We start from the raw sequence: 12930 nt of genomic DNA, 5'->3' as shown, positions 1-12930 counted from the left end.
TAATGTATGTACACAGTGACTGTACCAGCAGAATAGTGAGTGCAGCTCTGGAGTATAATACAGGATAAGTAATGTAATGTATGTACACAGTGACTGCACCAGCAGAATAGTGAGCGCAGCTCTGGGGTATAATACAGGATAAGTAATGTATGTACACAGTGACTGCACCAGCAGAATAGTGAGCGCAGCTCTGGAGTATAATACAGGATAAGTAATGCAATGTATGTACACAGTGACTGCACCAGCAGAATAGTGAGCGCAGCTCTGGAGTATAATACAGGATAAGTAATGTAATGTATGTACACAGTGACTGTACCAGCAGAATAGTGAGCGCAGCTCTGGAGTATAATAAAGGATAAGTAATGTAATGTATGTACACAGTGACTGCACCAGCAGAATAGTGAGCGCCGCTCTGGAGTATAATACAGGATAAGTAATGTAATGTATGTACACAGTGACTGCACCAGCAGAATAGTGAGCGCAGCTCTGGAGTATAATACAGGATAAGTAATGTAATGTATGTACACAGTGACTGCACCAGCAGAATAGTGAGCGCAGCTCTGGAGTATAATACAGGATAAGTAATGTAATGTATGTACACAGTGACTGCACCAGCAGAATAGTGAGCGCAGCTCTGGAGTATAATACAGGATAAGTAATGTAATGTATGTACACAGTGACTGTACCAGCAGAATAGTGAGCGCAGCTCTGGAGTATAATACAGGATAAGTAATGTAATGTATGTACACAGTGACTGTACCAGCAGAATAGTGAGCGCAGCTCTGGAGTACAATACAGGATAAGTAATGTAATGTATGTACAAAGTGACTGTACCAGCAGAATAGTGAGCGCAGCTCTGGAGTATAATACAGGATAAGTAATGTAATGTATGTACACAGTGACTGTACCAGCAGAATAGTGAGCGCAGCTCTGGAGTATAATACAGGATAAGTAATGTAATGTATGTACACAGTGACTGTACCAGCAGAATAGTGAGCGCAGCTCTGGAGTATAATACAGGATAAGTAATGTAATGTATGTACACAGTGACTGTACCAGCAGAATAGTGAGCGCAGCTCTGGAGTATAATACAGGATAAGTAATGTATGTACACAGTGACTGTACCAGCAGAATAGTGAGCGCAGCTCTGGAGTATAATACAGGATAAGTAATGTAATGTATGTACACAGTGACTGCACCAGCAGAATAGTGAGCGCAGCTCTGGAGTATAATACAGGATAAGTAATGTAATGTATATACACAGTGGCTGTACCAGCAGAATAGTGAGCGCAGCTCTGGAGTATAATACAGGATAAGTAATGTAATGTATGTACACAGTGACTGTACCAGCAGAATAGTGAGCGCTGCTCTAGAGTATAATACAGGATAAGTAATGTAATGTATGTACACAGTGACTGTACCAGCAGAATAGTGAGTGCAGCTCTGGAGTATAATACAGGATAAGTAATGTAATGTATGTACACAGTGACTGCACCAGCAGAATAGTGAGCGCAGCTCTGGAGTATAATACAGGATAAGTAATGTAATGTATGTACACAGTGACTGCACCAGCAGAATAGTGAGCGCTGCTCTAGAGTATAATACAGGATTAGTAATGTAATGTATGTACACAGTGACTGTACCACCAGAATAGTGAGCGCAGCTCTGGAGTATAATACAGGATAAGTAATGTAATGTATGTACACAGTGACTGTACCAGCAGAATAGTGAGCGCAGCTCTGGAGTATAATACAGGATAAGTAATGTAATGTATGTACACAGTGACTGTACCAGCAGAATAGTGAGCGCAGCTCTGTAGTGTAATACAGGATAAGTAATGTAATGTATGTACACAGTGACTGTACCAGCAGAGTAGTGAGCGCAGCTCTGGGGTATAATACAGGATAAGTAATGTAATGTATGTACACAGTGACTGCACCAGCAGAATAGTGAGCGCAGCTCTGGGGTATAATACAGGATAAGTAATGTAATGTATGTACACAGTGACTGCACCAGCAGAATAGTGAGCGCAGCTCTGGAGTATAATACAGGATAAGTAATGTAATGTATGTACACAGTGACTGCACCAGCAGAATAGTGAGCGCAGCTCTGGAGTATAATACAGGATAAGTAATGTAATGTATGTACACAGTGACTGCACCAGCAGAATAGTGAGTGCAGCTCTGGAGTATAATACAGGATAAGTAATGTAATGTATGTACACAGTGACTGCACCAGCAGAATAGTGAGCGCAGCTCTGGGGTATAATACAGGATAAGTAATGTAATGTATGTACACAGTGACTGTATCAGCAGAATAGTGAGCGCAGCTCTGGAGTATAATACAGGATAAGTAATGTAATGTATGTACACAGTGACTGCACCAGCAGAACAGTGAGCGCAGCTCTGGAGTATAATACAGGATAAGTAATGTATGTACACAGTGACTGTACCAGCAGAATAGTGAGCGCAGCTCTGGAGTATAATACAGGATAAGTAATGTAATGTATGTACACAGTGACTGCACCAGCAGAATAATGAGCACAGCTCTGGAGTATAATACAGGATAAGTAATGTAATGTATGTACACAGTGACTGTACCAGCAGAATAGTGAGCGCAGCTCTGGAGTATAATACAGGATAAGTAATGTAATGTATGTACACAGTGACTGCACCAGCAGAATAGTGAGCGCAGCTCTGGAGTATAATACAGGATAAGTAATGTAATGTATGTACACAGTGACTGTACCAGCAGAATAGTGAGCGCAGCTCTGGAGTATAATACAGGATAAGTAATGTAATGTATGTACACAGTGACTGCACCAGCAGAATAGTGAGCGCAGCTCTGGAGTATAATACAGGATAAGTAATGTAATGTATGTACACAGTGACTGCACCAGCAGAATAGTGAGCGCAGCTCTGGAGTATAATACAGGAGAAGTAATGTATGTACTCAGTGACTGCACCAGCAGAATAGTGAGCGCAGCTCTGGAGTATAATACAGGATAAGTAATGTAATGTATGTACACAGTGACTGTACCAGCAGAATAGTGAGTGCAGCTCTGGAGTATAATACAGGATAAGTAATGTAATGTATGTACACAGTGACTGTACCAGCAGAATAGTGAGTGCAGCTCTGGAGTATAATACAGGATTAGTAATGTAATGTATGTACTCAGTGACTGCACCAGCAGAATAGTGAGCGCAGCTCTGGAGTATAATACAGGGTAAGTAATGTAATGTATGTACACAGTGACTGTACCAGCAGAACAGTGAGCGCAGCTCTGGAGTATAATACAGGATAAGTAATGTATGTACACAGTGACTGCACCAGCAGAACAGTGAGCGCAGCTCTGGAGTATAATACAGGATAAGTAATGTATGTACACAGTGACTGTACCAGCAGAATAGTGAGCGCAGCTCTGGAGTATAATACAGGATAAGTAATGTAATGTATGTACACAGTGACTGCACCAGCAGAATAATGAGCACAGCTCTGGAGTATAATACAGGATAAGTAATGTAATGTATGTACACAGTGACTGTACCAGCAGAATAGTGAGCGCAGCTCTGGAGTATAATACAGGATAAGTAATGTAATGTATGTACACAGTGACTGCACCAGCAGAATAGTGAGCGCAGCTCTGGAGTATAATACAGGATAAGTAATGTAATGTATGTACACAGTGACTGTACCAGCAGAATAGTGAGCGCAGCTCTGGAGTATAATACAGGATAAGTAATGTAATGTATGTACACAGTGACTGCACCAGCAGAATAGTGAGCGCAGCTCTGGAGTATAATACAGGATAAGTAATGTAATGTATGTACACAGTGACTGCACCAGCAGAATAGTGAGCGCAGCTCTGGAGTATAATACAGGATAAGTAATGTAATGTATGTACACAGTGACTGTACCAGCAGAATAGTGAGCGCAGCTCTGGAGTATAATACAGGATAAGTAATGTAATGTATGTACACAGTGACTGTACCAGCAGAATAGTGAGCGCAGCTCTGGAGTATAATACAGGATAAGTAATGTAATGTATGTACACACTGACTGTACCAGCAGAATAGTGAGCGCAGCTCTGGAGTATAATACAGGATAAGTAATGTAATGTATGTACACAGTGACTGTACCAGCAGAATAGTGAGCGCAGCTCTGGAGTATAATACAGGATAAGTAATGTAATGTATGTACACAGTGACTGCACCAGCAGAATAGTGAGCGCAGCTCTGGAGTATAATACAGGATAAGTAATGTAATGTATGTACACAGTGACTGCACCAGCAGAATAGTGAGCGCAGCTCTGGAGTATAATACAGGATAAGTAATGTAATGTATGTACACAGTGACTGTACCAGCAGAATAGTGAGCGCAGCTCTGGAGTATAATACAGGATAAGTAATGTAATGTATGTACACAGTGACTGCACCAGGAGAATAGTGAGCGCAGCTCTGAAGTATAATACAGGATAAGTAATGTAATGTATGTACACAGTGACTGCACCAGGAGAATAGTGAGCGCAGCTCTGAAGTATAATACAGGATAAGTAATGTAATGTATGTACACAGTGACTGTACCAGCAGAATAGTGAGCGCAGCTCTGGAGTATAATACAGGATAAGTAATGTAATGTATGTACACAGTGACTGCACCAGGAGAATAGTGAGCGCAGCTCTGGAGTATAATACAGGATAAGTAATGTAATGTATGTACACAGTGACTGTACCAGCAGAATAGTGAGCGCAGCTCTGGAGTATAATACAGGATAAGTAATGTAATGTATGTACACAGTGACTGTACCAGCAGAATAGTGAGCGCAGCTCTGGAGTATAATACAGGATAAGTAATGTAATGTATGTACACTGACTGTACCAGCAGAATAGTGAGTGCAGCTCTGGAGTATAATACAGGATAAGTAATGTAATGTATGTACACAGTGACTGTACCAGCAGAATAGTGAGTGCAGCTCTGGAGTATAATACAGGATAAGTAATGTAATGTATGTACACAGTGACTGCACCAGCAGAATAGTGAGCGCAGCTCTGGGGTATAATACAGGATAAGTAATGTAATGTATGTACACAGTGACTGCACCAGCAGAATAGTGAGCGCAGCTCTGGAGTATAATACAGGATAAGTAATGTAATGTATGTACACAGTGACTGCACCAGCAGAATAGTGAGCGCAGCTCTGGAGTATAATACAGGATAAGTAATGCAATGTATGTACACAGTGACTGCACCAGCAGAATAGTGAGCGCAGCTCTGGAGTATAATACAGGATAAGTAATGTAATGTATGTACACAGTGACTGTACCAGCAGAATAGTGAGCGCAGCTCTGGAGTATAATACAGGATAAGTAATGTAATGTATGTACACAGTGACTGCACCAGCAGAATAGTGAGCGCCGCTCTGGAGTATAATACAGGATAAGTAATGTAATGTATGTACACAGTGACTGCACCAGCAGAATAGTGAGCGCAGCTCTGGAGTATAATACAGGATAAGTAATGTAATGTATGTACACAGTGACTGCACCAGCAGAATAGTGAGCGCAGCTCTGGAGTATAATACAGGATAAGTAATGTAATGTATGTACACAGTGACTGCACCAGCAGAATAGTGAGCGCAGCTCTGGAGTATAATACAGGATAAGTAATGTAATGTATGTACACAGTGACTGTACCAGCAGAATAGTGAGCGCAGCTCTGGAGTATAATACAGGATAAGTAATGTAATGTATGTACACAGTGACTGTACCAGCAGAATAGTGAGCGCAGCTCTGGAGTACAATACAGGATAAGTAATGTAATGTATGTACAAAGTGACTGTACCAGCAGAATAGTGAGCGCAGCTCTGGAGTATAATACAGGATAAGTAATGTAATGTATGTACACAGTGACTGTACCAGCAGAATAGTGAGCGCAGCTCTGGAGTATAATACAGGATAAGTAATGTAATGTATGTACACAGTGACTGTACCAGCAGAATAGTGAGCGCAGCTCTGGAGTATAATACAGGATAAGTAATGTAATGTATGTACACAGTGACTGTACCAGCAGAATAGTGAGCGCAGCTCTGGAGTATAATACAGGATAAGTAATGTATGTACACAGTGACTGTACCAGCAGAATAGTGAGCGCAGCTCTGGAGTATAATACAGGATAAGTAATGTAATGTATGTACACAGTGACTGCACCAGCAGAATAGTGAGCGCAGCTCTGGAGTATAATACAGGATAAGTAATGTAATGTATATACACAGTGGCTGTACCAGCAGAATAGTGAGCGCAGCTCTGGAGTATAATACAGGATAAGTAATGTAATGTATGTACACAGTGACTGTACCAGCAGAATAGTGAGCGCTGCTCTAGAGTATAATACAGGATAAGTAATGTAATGTATGTACACAGTGACTGTACCAGCAGAATAGTGAGTGCAGCTCTGGAGTATAATACAGGATAAGTAATGTAATGTATGTACACAGTGACTGCACCAGCAGAATAGTGAGCGCAGCTCTGGAGTATAATACAGGATAAGTAATGTAATGTATGTACACAGTGACTGCACCAGCAGAATAGTGAGCGCAGCTCTGGAGTATAATACAGGATAAGTAATGTAATGTATGTACACAGTGACTGCACCAGCAGAATAGTGAGCGCTGCTCTAGAGTATAATACAGGATTAGTAATGTAATGTATGTACACAGTGACTGTACCACCAGAATAGTGAGCGCAGCTCTGGAGTATAATACAGGATAAGTAATGTAATGTATGTACACAGTGACTGTACCAGCAGAATAGTGAGCGCAGCTCTGGAGTATAATACAGGATAAGTAATGTAATGTATGTACACAGTGACTGTACCAGCAGAATAGTGAGCGCAGCTCTGTAGTGTAATACAGGATAAGTAATGTAATGTATGTACACAGTGACTGTACCAGCAGAGTAGTGAGCGCAGCTCTGGGGTATAATACAGGATAAGTAATGTAATGTATGTACACAGTGACTGCACCAGCAGAATAGTGAGCGCAGCTCTGGGGTATAATACAGGATAAGTAATGTAATGTATGTACACAGTGACTGCACCAGCAGAATAGTGAGCGCAGCTCTGGAGTATAATACAGGATAAGTAATGTAATGTATGTACACAGTGACTGCACCAGCAGAATAGTGAGCGCAGCTCTGGAGTATAATACAGGATAAGTAATGTAATGTATGTACACAGTGACTGCACCAGCAGAATAGTGAGTGCAGCTCTGGAGTATAATACAGGATAAGTAATGTAATGTATGTACACAGTGACTGCACCAGCAGAATAGTGAGCGCAGCTCTGGGGTATAATACAGGATAAGTAATGTAATGTATGTACACAGTGACTGTATCAGCAGAATAGTGAGCGCAGCTCTGGAGTATAATACAGGATAAGTAATGTAATGTATGTACACAGTGACTGCACCAGCAGAACAGTGAGCGCAGCTCTGGAGTATAATACAGGATAAGTAATGTATGTACACAGTGACTGTACCAGCAGAATAGTGAGCGCAGCTCTGGAGTATAATACAGGATAAGTAATGTAATGTATGTACACAGTGACTGCACCAGCAGAATAATGAGCACAGCTCTGGAGTATAATACAGGATAAGTAATGTAATGTATGTACACAGTGACTGTACCAGCAGAATAGTGAGCGCAGCTCTGGAGTATAATACAGGATAAGTAATGTAATGTATGTACACAGTGACTGCACCAGCAGAATAGTGAGCGCAGCTCTGGAGTATAATACAGGATAAGTAATGTAATGTATGTACACAGTGACTGTACCAGCAGAATAGTGAGCGCAGCTCTGGAGTATAATACAGGATAAGTAATGTAATGTATGTACACAGTGACTGCACCAGCAGAATAGTGAGCGCAGCTCTGGAGTATAATACAGGATAAGTAATGTAATGTATGTACACAGTGACTGCACCAGCAGAATAGTGAGCGCAGCTCTGGAGTATAATACAGGAGAAGTAATGTATGTACTCAGTGACTGCACCAGCAGAATAGTGAGCGCAGCTCTGGAGTATAATACAGGATAAGTAATGTAATGTATGTACACAGTGACTGTACCAGCAGAATAGTGAGTGCAGCTCTGGAGTATAATACAGGATAAGTAATGTAATGTATGTACACAGTGACTGTACCAGCAGAATAGTGAGTGCAGCTCTGGAGTATAATACAGGATTAGTAATGTAATGTATGTACTCAGTGACTGCACCAGCAGAATAGTGAGCGCAGCTCTGGAGTATAATACAGGGTAAGTAATGTAATGTATGTACACAGTGACTGTACCAGCAGAACAGTGAGCGCAGCTCTGGAGTATAATACAGGATAAGTAATGTATGTACACAGTGACTGCACCAGCAGAACAGTGAGCGCAGCTCTGGAGTATAATACAGGATAAGTAATGTATGTACACAGTGACTGTACCAGCAGAATAGTGAGCGCAGCTCTGGAGTATAATACAGGATAAGTAATGTAATGTATGTACACAGTGACTGCACCAGCAGAATAATGAGCACAGCTCTGGAGTATAATACAGGATAAGTAATGTAATGTATGTACACAGTGACTGTACCAGCAGAATAGTGAGCGCAGCTCTGGAGTATAATACAGGATAAGTAATGTAATGTATGTACACAGTGACTGCACCAGCAGAATAGTGAGCGCAGCTCTGGAGTATAATACAGGATAAGTAATGTAATGTATGTACACAGTGACTGTACCAGCAGAATAGTGAGCGCAGCTCTGGAGTATAATACAGGATAAGTAATGTAATGTATGTACACAGTGACTGCACCAGCAGAATAGTGAGCGCAGCTCTGGAGTATAATACAGGATAAGTAATGTAATGTATGTACACAGTGACTGCACCAGCAGAATAGTGAGCGCAGCTCTGGAGTATAATACAGGAGAAGTAATGTAGGTACTCAGTGACTGCACCAGCAGAATAGTGAGCGCAGCTCTGGAGTATAATACGGGATAAGTAATGTAATGTATGTACACAGTGACTGTACCAGCAGAATAGTGAGTGCAGCTCTGGAGTATAATACAGGATAAGTAATGTAATGTATGTACACAGTGACTGTACCAGCAGAATAGTGAGTGCAGCTCTGGAGTATAATACAGGATTAGTAATGTAATGTATGTACTCAGTGACTGCACCAGCAGAATAGTGAGCGCAGCTCTGGAGTATAATACAGGGTAAGTAATGTAATGTATGTACACAGTGACTGTACCAGCAGAATAGTGAGCGCAGCTCTGGAGTATAATACAGGATAAGTAATGTAATGTATGTACACAGTGACTGTACCAGCAGAATAGTGAGCGCAGCTCTGGAGTATAATACAGGAGAAGTAATGTATGTACTCAGTGACTGCACCAGCAGAATAGTGAGCGCAGCTCTGGAGTATAATACAGGATAAGTAATGTATTGTATGTACACAGTGACTGCACCAGCAGAATAGTGAGTGCAGCTCTGGAGTATAATACAGGATTAGTAATGTAATGTATGTACACAGTGACTGTACCAGCAGAATAGTGAGCGCAGCTCTGGGGTATAATACAGGATAAGTAATGTAATGTATGTACACAGTGACTGTACCAGCAGAATAGTGAGCGCAGCTCTGGAGTATAATACAGGATAAGTAATGTAATGTATGTACACAGTGACTGCACCAGCAGAATAGTGAGTGCAGCTCTGGAGTATAATACAGGATTAGTAATGTAATGTATGTACACAGTGACTGTACCAGCAGAATAGTGAGCGCAGCTCTGGGGTATAATACAGGATAAGTAATGTAATGTATGTACACAGTGACTGTACCAGCAGAATAGTGAGCGCAGCTCTGGAGTATAATACAGGATAAGTAATGTAATGTATGTACACAGTGACTGTACCAGCAGAATAGTGAGCGCAGCTCTCGGTTCACACTATATACGGCCGCAGGCAGTTACTCTTGTCCGGATTGCCCTTTGAGGCCTTAAGCTTAGGTGATGAGAAGTAAGTTGTCTTCCAGCTTGTGTGTGACACTGATAGATGTCGTCCATCGCTCCACCACATTACTCGGACGTCTTTGTTCCACCCCACATGACTTTAAAAACATAAACAAGACTCTGTTGCTCACTTCTCGGAGCAGGCCCGGGGTGCGGCGCTGTCATTCAGCTCTGTGACATTCCTGCAGCCAGACACCTGTCCCGGGCGCCGCTCGATGGGTTCTATGGGCTGAGACCAAAACAATAGTGTGACCAGGCCTTACAACGGTATGTGAACTGCAGCCTAATGTCATACCAGACTCTTACACAACTATACATATCTGACATCCTATTGTATCACCAACACATTGTCAGGATCCTGGGAAAGATGGATCACAATCCATTAGACACTGTGGTTAATATTATATTGGTTATTACCCAGATATCACAGAAACCGATATGATTTTGTAGGTTCTTTTTGTATTCTGTACAATGCTGCCACCTAGTGGTGAGTCTCCAGTAAGCAGCTGCTTATTGTTTTATGTATGCCGATCCGATCACAGCGGTCTCAGCCACAAAGCGTATTGTCAAAGGGGACCCAAAAGTTCTCCTAAGTGCACCAAGTGGATTGCAGCAGAGGCGCACAAGCGTGGTCACCTGGATTGTCACCTACAAGGAGTCTCTCAACTCCTTCCACATTTAAGCTGATGTTCTTGATTGATCTCAGCAGTCACATGACGGTCAAGGCCAATCGGCGACCTCAGGATGAGGACCTGTGATGTCACAGGTAGTGATATTGAAGGCCCATCGCTGAACTCCAGAAGAGACCGGAGCAGAGGGACCGGAACAAGTCGGGAGGACACCGGAGCATCGGGGACAGGTGAGTATAATGTTTTTGTTTTTTTCAATTCCCCCGGCTGATATACTGTATGAGGGTTGTCCAGTTTTGCCTGGACAATCCCTTTAATGTAAAATATGACATAAGCTGGATTATAATAGTATGTGGTATAAAGTAAATACGTTCCGCCATATCTAACAGGACAATATGCACTAATGTGCCGCAACCAGGGGAACACTGAGCTGCCAGAAGATATCTGGTACCACCAACCAACCATGAGATCTTCAGAACCCTGGCGAAGGGCAGAAGACAATGCGGGAGCCCTCACTGAGAGAGATAGAGAGACTGACAAAGAGAGATCCAGGACAGCTAGTGGAAGAAAGAGAGATCCAGGACAGCTAGTGGAAGAGAGAACGAGAGATCCAGGACAGCTAGTGGAAGAGAGAACGAGAGATCCAGGACAGCTAGTGAAGAGAGAGAGAGAGAGAGAGAGAGAGAGAGAGAGAGAGAGAGAGAGAGAGAGAAGAGAGATCCAGGACAGGTAATGGAAGAAAGAGAGAAAGATCCAGGACAGCTAATGGGAGAGAGAGCGAGAAAGATGCAGGCCAGGTAGTGGGAGAGAGACAGCAAGAGACAGAGATCCAGGACAGCTAGTGGAAGAGAGAGAGAAAGAGCGAGAGATCCAGGACAGCTAGTGGAAGAGAGAGAGCGAGAGATCCAGGACAGCTAGTGAAAGAGAGAACAAGAGATCCAGGACAGCTAGTGGAGGAGAGAGAGAAAGAGCGAGAGATCCAGGACAGCTAGTGGGATAGAGAGAGAGAGAGAGAGAGAGAGAAAGATCCAGGACAGCTAGTGGAAGAGAGAGAGCGAGAGATCCAGGACAGCTAGTGGAAGAGAGAGCGAGATATCCAGGACAGCTAGTGGGAGAGAGAGAGAAAGCGAGAGATCCAGGACAGCTAGTGGGACAGAGAGAGAGAGAGAGAGAAAGATTCAGGACAGCTAGTGGAAGAGAGAGCGAGAGATCCAGGACAGCTAGTGGAAGAGAGAGCGAGAGATCCAGGACAGCTAGTGGAAGAGAGAGCGAGATATCCAGGACAGCTAGTGGGAGAGACAGAACCAGGACAGCTAGTGGAAGAGAGAAAGATCCAGGACAGCTAGTGGAAGAGAGAAAGATCCAGGACAACTAGTGGGAGAGACAGATCCAGGACAACTAGTGGAAGAGAGAGCGAGAGATCCAGGACAGCTAGTGGAAGAGAGAGCAAGAGAGATCCAGGACAGCTAGTGGAAGAGAGAGAGAAAGATCCAGGACAACTAGTGGAAGAGAGAGAGCAAGAGAGATCCAGGAGAGCTAGTGGAAGAGAGAGAGATCCAGGACAGGTAGTGGAAAAGAGAGAGTGAGAGACAGAGATCCAGGACAGCTAGTGGAAAAGAGAGAGTGAGAGAGAGAAAGAGAGATCCAGTACAGCTAGTGGAAGAGAGAGAGAAAGATCCAGGACAGCTAGTGGAAGAGAAAGCAAGAGATCCAGGACAGCTAGTGGAAGAGAGAGAGAAAGAGAGATCCAGTACAGCTAGTGGAAGAGAGAGAAAGATCCAGGACAGCTAGTGGAAGAGAGAGAGAAAGAGAAATCCAGGAGAGCTAGTGGAAGAGAGAGAGAAAGAGAGATCCAGGACAGGTAGTGGAAAAGAGAGAGAAAGAGAGATCCAGGACAGCTAGTGGAAGAGAGAGAGAAAGATCCAGGACAGCTAGTGGAAAAGAGAGCGAGAGAGAGAGAGAAAGAGATCCACAACAGCTAGTGGAAGAGAGAGAGAAAGATCCAGGACAGCTAGTGGAAAAGAGAGCGAGAGAGAGAGAGAAAGAGATCCACAACAGCTAGTGGAAGAGAGAGAGAAAGATCCAGGACAGCTAGTGGAAGAGAGAGAGAAAGATCCAGGACAGCTAGTGGAAGAGAAATCAAGAGATCCAGGACAGCTAGTGGAAGAGAGAGAGAAAGAGATATCCAGGAGAGCTAGTGGAAGAGAGAAAGAGAGATCCAGGACAGCTAGTGGAAGAGAGAGAGAAAGATCCAGGA

Source organism: Leptodactylus fuscus, chromosome 6 (assembly GCF_031893055.1).
Source record: "Leptodactylus fuscus isolate aLepFus1 chromosome 6, aLepFus1.hap2, whole genome shotgun sequence".
Taxonomy (NCBI): Eukaryota; Metazoa; Chordata; class Amphibia; order Anura; family Leptodactylidae; genus Leptodactylus; species Leptodactylus fuscus.
The sequence above is the reverse complement of the archived record's forward strand: the minus strand, read 5'-3'. Positions refer to the sequence as shown.